The sequence below is a fragment of the Physeter macrocephalus genome, chromosome 11, assembly GCF_002837175.3.
Source record: "Physeter macrocephalus isolate SW-GA chromosome 11, ASM283717v5, whole genome shotgun sequence".
Taxonomy (NCBI): Eukaryota; Metazoa; Chordata; class Mammalia; order Artiodactyla; family Physeteridae; genus Physeter; species Physeter macrocephalus.
This window is the reverse complement of record NC_041224.1, coordinates 151,728,044-151,738,893: the sequence shown is the minus strand read 5'-3', so window position 1 is coordinate 151,738,893 and position 10,850 is coordinate 151,728,044. Positions and strand designations below refer to the sequence as shown.

The 10,850-nt window shown below is 43.2% G+C and overlaps 1 long non-coding RNA gene across 2 annotated transcripts in view; it reads right to left on the bottom strand.

Annotated features, from left to right (window-relative positions):
* Positions 1–1,479: 1,479 nt before the first annotated feature.
* Positions 1,480–10,850, bottom strand: part of LOC102990479 (uncharacterized) — an 18,703-nt gene continuing 9,332 nt past the window's right edge. For both annotated transcript variants that reach the window (XR_002890994.3, XR_008618699.1), the window contains exon 3: positions 1,480–1,836. This is a non-coding gene — a long non-coding RNA (uncharacterized lncRNA). The remainder of the gene's footprint in view (positions 1,837–10,850) is intronic.

The following is a 10,850-nucleotide window of genomic DNA, read 5'->3' as shown; positions in this document are numbered from 1 at the left end:
ATACTGTATTGTACACTTGAAAGCTGCTAAGAGAGTAGATCTTAAATGTTCTTACCACACACATACACACAGAAGATATTTTCATGAGGTGATGGATTGTGATGAACATTTTTCAATATATTACATATTGAATCATCACATTGTACATCATAAACCTACACAATGTTATATGCTAATTATATCTCAATTAAGTTGGGGAAAAAAAGCCAAAAACAAAATTAAAAACTAAATGGCCAAACTGGAAGCAAATCCAGCAAATCAGCAGAATCCCTCTTTATCAACACTCAGATTTCATAAAGCATACATACCTCTCCAATGTAACATGTTTAGGGACTAGATTTATATAGAAAACTTTATTTGTACATCTCCCAAACTCAATATAACATTTTAAACAAAGTAATATATTTATGGTGGAGGGGGCAGGAATTCTTTAGTTACTTTCCAAATATAACTGGAGGAATTTCAGAATCATATGCAGATGTTCTGAAGAGGGCAGAATGTCAACAAAGGGATGTGAGTCAGATGTTGACGGTGCTGAGAGGCCGTGCGGCTGCACACATGCAAATGTCTGTTAAAAGTCAGAGTCACTGTGTGGTCAACAGGAAGCAATGTTTTCTACATCTGACATACTAAGTAATTTGTTACGTTTACTGACTTTCTCTTTGTTTTAGGAAACTGGTTGGTAGTGATGGATGAGCAAAAAAGGGGCTACTGGTTAATATTTTCACTCTGTGTCTGGCTTTTAGGAAGGTTCCTGATGGTAAATGAAAGATACTCATATTCACAAGCAGTAGTACAAAGGATTAATATTGAGAAAAACTATAATTCTACATATTCAAATGTGAAAGAATAAACAACCACTAGAGAATGGGTGAAGAAGGGAAACAGACAACTCACAAAAGAAAAAACTGTGAAATTAGCCAATAAATACAAATGACACTCGACCTCACCAACAAACAAGAAAATGCACTATATGCATTAAAACAATGAACAACCATTTAAAAAACTTATCAGATCAACAAAAAGAAAAAGTTTAATAATATTAAGAGTTGCTGAGGATTTGGGAAATCAGGCATATTGCTGATGTCTGTGTACACTGATGAGGCATTTTTCCAGGCAAATTGGTGGTATCTATTAGAAATGGTAATGCACACATGCTCTACTTTAACAATTAATTTCTAGAAACCTATTATTCAGAAATACACATGTGCACAGACATGTGCATAAGGATAAATATCACAACATTATTTGTAATAGAAAAAAATTTTGAAAAGATCCAAAAGTACACCAAGAATTTAAATATATTATGGCATGAAATGCCATATAGTTGTTAGAGGAGTGGGGTAGGCTTATATGTACTTATATGAAAAGGTCTCTGAGGTAGATTAAATGAAAAGAGCAAGCTGAAGAACAACATGTGAATATTCTACATTTATGTGCATATATATATTCATACACACACACACACACACACACACACACACACACACACACACACACACACACACACACTTAGGCAAATACATAAGAAAGGGGACTGAAGTGCTGAGAGCAGTTACCTCTGGGAGGGAAGTTGTCCTAGAAGGAGGTAGTGGGAGATGTCTTCTTGTTCACCAAACTTTCCAGTTTCTTTCCCAGCTGCGCTCCTCTCTGTAGGATATATCCCCACACTGTTGACCTTGGGAATGGCCATGTGACTTGCTTTGGCCAAAGAAGAGATGTTGATCACTTTTGTGCTAAGTTGTAGAAGTCAGGGCCTCATTTGTCTTGTCTTTTTCTTTCTGCCAGATTGACAGTGTTCCAGATAGAGGCTAGGTTTTTCCATCAGCTTTGGTTCTGGTGTGAAAAAGGCAATAAGCAGAGCTTGTAGCCAACTTGTGATAAACATGTAGTGTGAACAAGAAATAAACATTTGTTGCTATAAGCCACTGAGATTTTGGGGGTGTTTGTTACTGCAGTATAACGTGGCTTACTCTGACTGATACAAATAAAGGAAGATTTCTACACGTTTTCTTTGTGTACTCCTCAACTATATAAGCATTTTGCAATATATATATATACACTCATATATTACTTGTATAATAAACTAATTTTTTTAATAGTTTAATTATTTTAACATTATTTATTTATTCATTTTTGGCTGCATTGGGTTTTCGTTGCTGTGAGCTGGTTTTCTGTAGTTGGCGGTGAGCGGGGGCTACTCTTTGTTGCGGTGCGCGGGCTTCTCATTGCAGTGGCTCCTCTTGTTGTGGAGCACAGGCTCTAGGAGCGTGGGCTTCAGTAGTTGTGGCACGCGGGCTCAGTAGTTGTGGCTCGCAGGGTCTAGAGCGCAGGCTCTGTAGTTGTGGCACACAGAATTAGTTGCTCCACAGCATGTGGGATCTGCCCAGAGCAGGGCTCGAACCCGTGTCCCCTGCATTGGCAGGTGGATTCTTAACCACTGCGCCACCAGGGAAGTCCATAATAAACTAATTTCTAAAAATTGACATCTTTGCAAAATTACAAATGACTATATGTCAAGGACCTTTGAGATTGTTGACAAATAGAGACTGCAAAGCTAAATCCTGGAATTCCAAGGGCAATTGAAGTGCCTGCCTGAGACCTGCAGGCCAACATACCATGGCTACAACCTGAAATGCTGGGAAAAGGTAAAAGGTGTGTTTCATCAAACCAGTGGCCAAGAAATACAGTGGTTAAGTGGATATGTGAGAATTCTTCTTGTGTACGTTAGTTGGGGAGGTCAGGGCAGTACACATTCTACCCTCAAACCACAATGACAAAGGGCATTCCAAATACATGGTGGGACCACAGTGGTTGCTTTCATAGATATTGGGAGACATCGTTCTTCCATAGCAGGGATTGAGTGGCAATTACTGCTGACTCACAGCTGTCTGAAGGTATCAGTCCCATCAGATGTGTCCAGAACACAAAGAATTTGAGAACTACCAACCCAGGAAATAGAGCAGGTAATTAATTGCATGTAGACTCTTATTTCCTGGTGGGCCTGATGTCCCATGCTCAAATTCCAGACTTATTCATTGACTGCACACCTCCTCTGTGTCAGGCACTGTCATTGCCATCAGCCATGCACACAATCTTAGCTCTCAAACTCACAGCCCAGATCAATAACACATACCCTGAGGCAGGGATAACAGTAGTAGCAGTAGCAACCCTTTCTTAAGGGGGTAGAAGTTTCCAAGCATTGTGCCAGGTATATATTATTTCTAATTTTAAAAAAAATCCTGCATGCCAAATATAATTATGCCTACTTTTTTGAATGAAGAAACTGAGGTGGAGAGAAATTAATGAAACTCCTTCAGTTCTGAGAACCCCTAGGTAAGGGTCCATCTCAAGTTCCTGTCGTTGTCTAAACAAGTCACCTCCTCTGCAAAGGGATGATTAATAATAGCATCAACGGGGGAGTGACTGAGCCTTGAATCAGAACTTTAACCTAGAGAGCAGGGTGCAAAGACCCAGCTTTTTGCCTATGCTATCTGCAGAGGGCGATGCAGAGCCTGGCTAGCGGCCAGCCTGGTGATCTGACTTAGGTCAGCTATGGTTAGCATTCCTCCCATCTCTGCCCTCACCCCCTCCTTCTTCTAGTGCTGGAAGTAGACATCTGCCTTGCTCAGGGCATGAGGGTGGGAGTAAAGAAAGTCCTCATAACAGCAACAGTCCTTTGCTGTTGTGCAAAGAATTCTAGAAGATGCAGATCTGGGTTGTGGCTGTGGCAGCATGAGAAGCCCCAAGGTGCAACCCCTCAAGTCCCTTCCGTGGCTGAGGTTGGGGAATCAGTCCCATGTATTTGCCATCAGCTCAGTACTCTGTTTAAATTTCTTCCCGGTGAAGCACTCAGCACAGAGAAATACCCTAGGAAATCTAACTCAGGGCTGTTCTTGGTTTTTTAAGGAAATTTAACCTAAAAAAGGACGTGGCAGGGCTCTCAGCCCCAAGACTGTAACCATGTGGGGCTCATTTTCCCACCCAACAGGGGAGCAGAGAACAGTGAGTAGAGGATGGTTCACCAAAGAGCATGAAAGCTCCCAAGCAAGAGGCGTTGGGGGTGGTCTCCTTTCCCAGGCTCTGCTTCAGGGCTGAGGTCACAGGGTTCAGCTGCCTTTGCACCCGAGGACCGGCAAGGCCCCCAGGGCACTCAGAACAGAGCCAGGGGCTTCTCAGTCAGATGAGAGAAATTCTGGGCAACGTACAGGATGGCAAGTCAGATTTTGATGAGTGGCTCAGCTCCATATTGTGAATGGAAGTAAGGAGAAAGAAAGAAATTCATGTAAATCTCCCAACAGGCAACCCAGCTGGCACTGAAATGGCCAATAAGAGAGAAAACTTGAGCAAGAGGTGAAGAGGATATGAAGATGCTCCTGGGACACATGGGTTTCTCCCCGGGATGTGAGAAAACTGCACAAACATTTTGGTGGAGCACCTGGTGGCGGAGGTTTCATCAGAGTTATGATTCAATGAAATGGAGCACCGAGTTTATACTAGGGTCAGATTTTATATTAATAGTGTTATAAATGACTCTACACCTTTATTTATGGACTCATCAAAGGTCAGAAGGGGTCAGTTTTTAGTTGTACTCAGATATGCTTTTTAGGAGAAATTTTGTGCCCTTCTGAAGCTAGTGTGCAAAATCTCAGGGGACAGTCATTCTCAGGGTTGTGCAAATGGGCACCCCTTACATCTTACCTGTCCCCAGGTGTCTCACTAATCTCACTCTAGACATGGCCCTGGGGTCAAGCACAGTGCCAAGGGGAGAATAGGAGAGCAGTCATTGAATGAATAAAGGCACAAACAAATGAGGTAGAGAAGAAGGACAGTCATTGGCATACTCTAGATACTGAATGTTTTCACAGCCTTTGAACACCCTGTTTTCCAGAAGGCTCGTGTGAAGGTAGATGAATGGGACCTTTGGTGTTGTAGTCATCTTAGTCAGCTTGGGCTGCTATAACAAAACACCACAGACTGACATCTATTTCTCACCGTCCTGGAGGCTGGAAGTCTAGATGAAGGTGCCAGCTAGTTCAGGTCCCAGTGAGGGCCTTGTCCTGGCTTGTAGACAGCTGCCTTCTCACTATCCTCACATGGCAGAGACAGAGGGCTTTGGTCTCTCTTCCTCTTCTTATAAGGACACCAATCCCATTATGAGACCCCCACCCTCATCACCTCAAATAAACCTAATCACCTCCCGAAGGCTTCCCCTCTGAACATCACCACATTGGGGGTTAAGGCTTCAACATATCAATTTTGGTGGGACATAAACATTTAGCCCATGTCAGTAGCGTATTAAGATTACGTATTTTGGACCCTGCTTCTGTACGAAAGTTTGATCACTGAGGTAGACAGAATTCTAAGATGGCTCCTAAGATTCTCACCCCCTAGCTTGCATACTCATGTAATCTCCTTCCTTGAGGTGAGTGAGCCTGACTTAAACAGGTGATCTCTTTAAAGAGGGTCTAGCGGTCAGAGATGGAAGAAGTCAGAGAGATTGGAAATGTGAGAGGGATTTTCCTAGGGCCTTGAAGGAGCTAAGAGCTATGTTGTAAGAGGGCCTATGGAGGGGATCACATGGTAAGGAAACGTAGGAGGCTTCTAAGAGCTGAGAGCAATTCCCAGTGACAGCCAAAAAGTAAAGGGGACCCTCAGTCCTACAACCAAAGGTAACTAAATTCTGCCTAAAGCTGTGTGAGCTTGAAAGAGGACCCCATACTTCAGATGAGGCCCCAGCCTGGCTGACACCTTGATTTCATGTCATGAAACCGTGAGCAGAGAAGCCAGCCACACCATGACTGGACCTCTGGTCTACAGAAAGCTGTTATAATAAATTCATGATGCTTTCAGCCACTAAGTTTATGGCAATTTGTTACACAGCCTAGAAAAGCAATACAATCTCCTTTCTACAGGAGATCGGCCCACATCTCTTGAGTCCCTTTATCTTACTAAAACCAGCTTCTGTTTGGTTGTTGATTACATTTTCCCTTCTATTAATACCCAACCTCCTTTCTTTCTTCTTCTTTCTTTTTTTCCCCCTACTGTTTCCTTTGGAAATTTACATAGTAATTCAAATCTGCTATGTACACATTGTTATTTTAACACTATTTAACGCAGAAACTATATTATCTTCTCCCCAACCTCTACAAAGCATCTGCAGGGCACACATCATTGTGAGGCTACTGTTTTCCTCCCTCCCAACCAGTGTTCAAGTCTTCCAAAGCTTAACATTATGTTTATTACATAACAGCACGACATAAGCCCAAACAACCTGCTGCTGGGCTTTTAAATATAGCAACTGCAGAAATCTCTTCTGGGCCTGATGAAGAGCCACTTCAAATGTCTCCTAATTTCAGCAGTTTTCTGGTCTATAGAAAACAAGGTCCAAAAATGGCTCTGCAGGTAAAGTGCACACACAAGAAACCCACCCCTCCCTCAACAATGACACAGAGGGCGGGAAGTGGGGAGGGAGCCGAGGGCCCTCCGGGTGTTGGGATTTGCAGGCGGCCTCTCAAGGAGTATTGCCTCTGTGGGAACCCCTCTCAGGGGAGAAAATGGAAAAGGCCCAGAAGTGGAGCCCTTCCAGGTTGGCACCTCAGTGATGGTCCCTCCCTTTGTTCCCTTTTCTAATTGACGGGACCGTTGGCAGTTGTGTTCACCAAAGGGGCTCTTGGTTGCGTCAAGAGCTGACTCAATCTGGCTGAAGGATAGGCAACTTCTTGGCTTGGGAATCTGCTGAATAAGGGTTGTGCTGCTCCCTTTGACCTCCCCATGTTGGTTCTGTTCTCAGGCACCAACACCCCACACAGCACCCCTCTCCTCCCCACCCCACCCAGAATCCCTGGGCTTGCCCCATGGGAAAAGGGTGCCTCTTTCTCCTATTCCAGCCATCTACCCTGGGCTGACTGGTTGGGCTTGGGTCTCATGCCCTTCTCCTAAATCATCACCATGGCCGGGGGATGGAACCCACTGTTTGGCCAGGATGGGAGCAGGTGTCCACTTCTAGAGCAGGAGTATGAGGTCACAAGGACTGGGGCAGGGGAGGGGAAGGGTGGATGTCCAAAGGAAAATCAGGATGCCATTGTCAGAACAGGGTGGAATGGACACTGGGCAGGCCAGAACAACTGATGTCCTCAGCCGTCTGACCTATTCTAATGCAGGATATTTGGGAACAGCTGGGACCTGGAGAGGCAGTTGGGAGCAGGGGTTCTCTCTCCACCTCTGTGCTTCCACTGAGCCACCAGAATCCTATATGTTCATCTGTATGTGTGTGTGCATTTCACCCAGGTCATCAGCTGAGAAGCAGAGTCAAGGTGTAAATTCATAACACATTTCTGCTCTGCCCTGGGCCTTCTAATTTCCTCTCCTGGCTACAAGGTGGTAGAAATTTCTGTGCTCTTATACCTGTACTCCTCTGAGAGTGGACTGCCTTCCCTCAATACACAGAAAATCTGGGGCCACTTGAGGACTTCACACCAGAGACCTGGCCTGCCATGTGTGGGAGTCTGGGTGCAGCAAGAAAAGGGGAAGCTGGGGTAAGCCTGTGTCCCAGGCTTTGGGGGGGCCCCTGGAGCTACTGCTTCTCTCCACGGGGTTGCTCTGTCCCCACTCATGACCTATCAGACCCGCCACCTTGTAGGACCTTTCTGTGCCCACTTCTAATGGGTTCTCCTTGTGCATCTGTCAGGGGTGCCATGACCCCTGCTTTCTGGATTGGGGCAGGGAGAGGGCTCTCATAAGTTCCTTCTAACTGAGCTCTGGCCCATGGCAGACAGAACAAATACTCACTGACGGTTCAAGGTGACCCCACCACCACCAGCTCCCTTGAACAGCTTCCATTTCTGCTCTGCCAGTGAGATTTTCCTATTCCATCAAACAGTTTTTGATGGGGAAGGCAGGAGATCTTCCTTATATAGGACACATATTTGGAAACTGGTCTCTCAGCAGTTGAGTGAGCCGTATGCAAAAGGAAAGTGTCAGTTAGCTTAGCCCAATTTTATTAATATCGGGGTCTATTATAAAACCACTCTAAAATGCACATCAAAACTACAATGAGGTACTATCTCACACCAGTCCGAATGGTCATAATTAAAAAGTCTACAAATAACAAATGCTGGCGAGGGTGTGGAGAAAAGGGAACTCTACTACACTGTTGGTAAGAATATAAATTGGTGCAGCCACTGTGGAAAAAAGGACGGAGGTTCCTCAAAAAACTAAAAATAGTTTTAGTTTAGTTAGCCATATGATTCAGCAAGCCCACTCCTGGGCATATATCCAGAGAAAACTCTAATTCAAAAAGATACATTAAGTGAAATAAGTCAGAAAGAAAAAGACAAATACCATGTATCACTTACATGTTGAATCTAAAATATGACACAAATGATCTTATTTACGAAATAGAAACAGACTCACAGACATAGAAAACAAACTTATGGTTACTAAAGGGGAAAGGGGGTAAGAGAGGGATAAATTAGTTTAGGATTAGCAGATACAAACTACTATATATAAAAGACAACCTAAGTGTCCATCGACAGATAAATGGATAAAGAAGATGTGGTAAACATATACAAAGGAATATTACTCAGCCATAAAAAAATAATGAAATAATGCCATTTGCAGCAACACGGATGGACTTAGAGATTGTCATACTAAGTGAAATAAGTCAGAAAGAAAAAGACAAATACCATGTATCACTTCACTTACATGTTGAATCTAAAATATGACACAAATGATCTTATTTACGAAATAGAAACAGACTCACAGACATAGAAAACAAACTTATGGTTACTAAAGGGGAAAGGGGGTAAGAGAGGGATAAATTAGTTTAGGATTAGCAGATACAAACTACTATATATAAAACAGATAAACAACAAGGTCCTACTGTATAGCACAGGGAACTATATTCAATATCTTGTAATAAACCATAATGGAAAATAATATGAAAAAGCATATGTATATATGTATGTATAACTGAATGACTTTGCTGTACACCAGAAACACAACATTGTAAATCAACTATACTTTAATAAAAAATAAATAAATAAAACCACTCTAATATATAACAGTATACCTTAAAATGTATCCTAGTGGGATTATCTATTTGATTAATGACACTTAAAGCATTAATTTTATATTTAACATAAGGAATGTGACTGAATGATTCATTTATGTATTAAATTGTATTTATTGAATACTTAATAAGTGTATGGTTGTGAGCCAAGGGATACAAAGGTATTTAACACTTAAGTCTCCTCCAAAAGTTTACAATCTACTAGATGAAATAAGTGCATAGCACAAAAATAACTAAATATGATTCTATATCAGAATCAGTCTGTTTCTTTAAAAAGACAGCTTACTAAGTTCACCTAACTCTCATCTTGAGGAGTTTAACTGAAATTAGCTAAGGTTTGACTCAGGTATCTGGTATAAAAAGGGCCCCTCAGAAGCTCTGAATACCAGGAAAGATTCCGGAGGTTGCACAGAGAGCTGTAGTGTTGAAAGGAATCCTTTGGCTTCAAAACGAAGTCAGAATCTTTTGACTGCCCTGAAAGAAGCTGTGTGAAACCCAATGAAGAAAATGACTAAATCATTCTTGATTTTTGGCTTCAGAGCAAGGCATATGTGGAAAAGAAGCAGGAACATCAGATTTCCAAAGGCATGTTAACCATTTGGAGAACGTGCTGGTCAATGGATAGAGAATCCATTACAGGAGTTGTGTCATATGAAGTCAGAACAGAGAGTAAGAAAGAGGGGACACATGCTGAGCACTGGCAGGGTGGGTGAGAGTCACCACGGAGAAGGTGTCTCAATGAGTTGGGTCCCAAGTTTAAACATCTCTGGGAAGGGCCCTGGTCAGATGTTGCCCTTGGACCAGTCAACTGGGGCCATAGGGGGAGGGGTATGTCACATAAAATAGCTGATTATGCTGTAGTAGCCGTGCAGGGAAGGTAACGATGTGGATCATGTACTATCAGAGGGTCGGTGGGGCTGGGGAGGAGTAGGACAGACAAAAACAGGTGTTCAGTATGCCTGCCTTTAGCTGGAGAGATTTCAGTAGCTCAACTTCAACGTCTTGCCACTCAGCACTGAGTTACTCTTGTTGCTCTGTGACTCGGATATTAAGTCCCAGTTCTAAAAAGTGAGTGAGGATGAGAAAACAAATCCCCACCCAGATTATTGAAACTAATTATGGTTCTTCACCCTGCACCATGTGAGTCCCCACTTTTGTAACCTGCCCCAGTAACTCAGTCTTTCTAGGACTGGACTTCTTGGGGCAGAGGTCCTTATTCTGAACCTGGACCTATGTCTCCAGCTTCACTATCTGCTGAGAGACTTTCCTTATGTCAACACACGACCTCTTGCCTTTTCCTGGATCCCCAGCGGCCATACTTTCAGCTCCACGTCTGCCCCCTTCCTGCTGCAGTTAACTGAGTCTTGATCACTGCCTAACCAAGGCTGCTTTCAAGACTGAGCTCAGTGTGAGGGCTTTGCAGGCTTTGGTGGGGGTGACGCGATATGAGACTGAGGCAGTGTTCCTGGAGGCGTTTGGCGCCAAAACTGTCGGGGAGGGCAGGTGGCCCCGAAAGACCATCGAGGGAGTTCTTACATTTTTCCTGCTTTCCTTGCCTCTCCATACAGAGGCATAGGGAATTTGAATGGGCTGGAGTGGCTGGGTGAGGGGGAGTACGAAAAAGAAATCTTTTTTGACCCACCTCCTAGAGTAATGGAAACAAATGGGACATAATGAAACTTAAAAGCTTCTGCACAGCAAACAAGACGAAAAGACAACCCTCAGAATGGGAGAAAATATTTGCAAATGAAGCAACGGACAAGGGATTAGTCTCCAA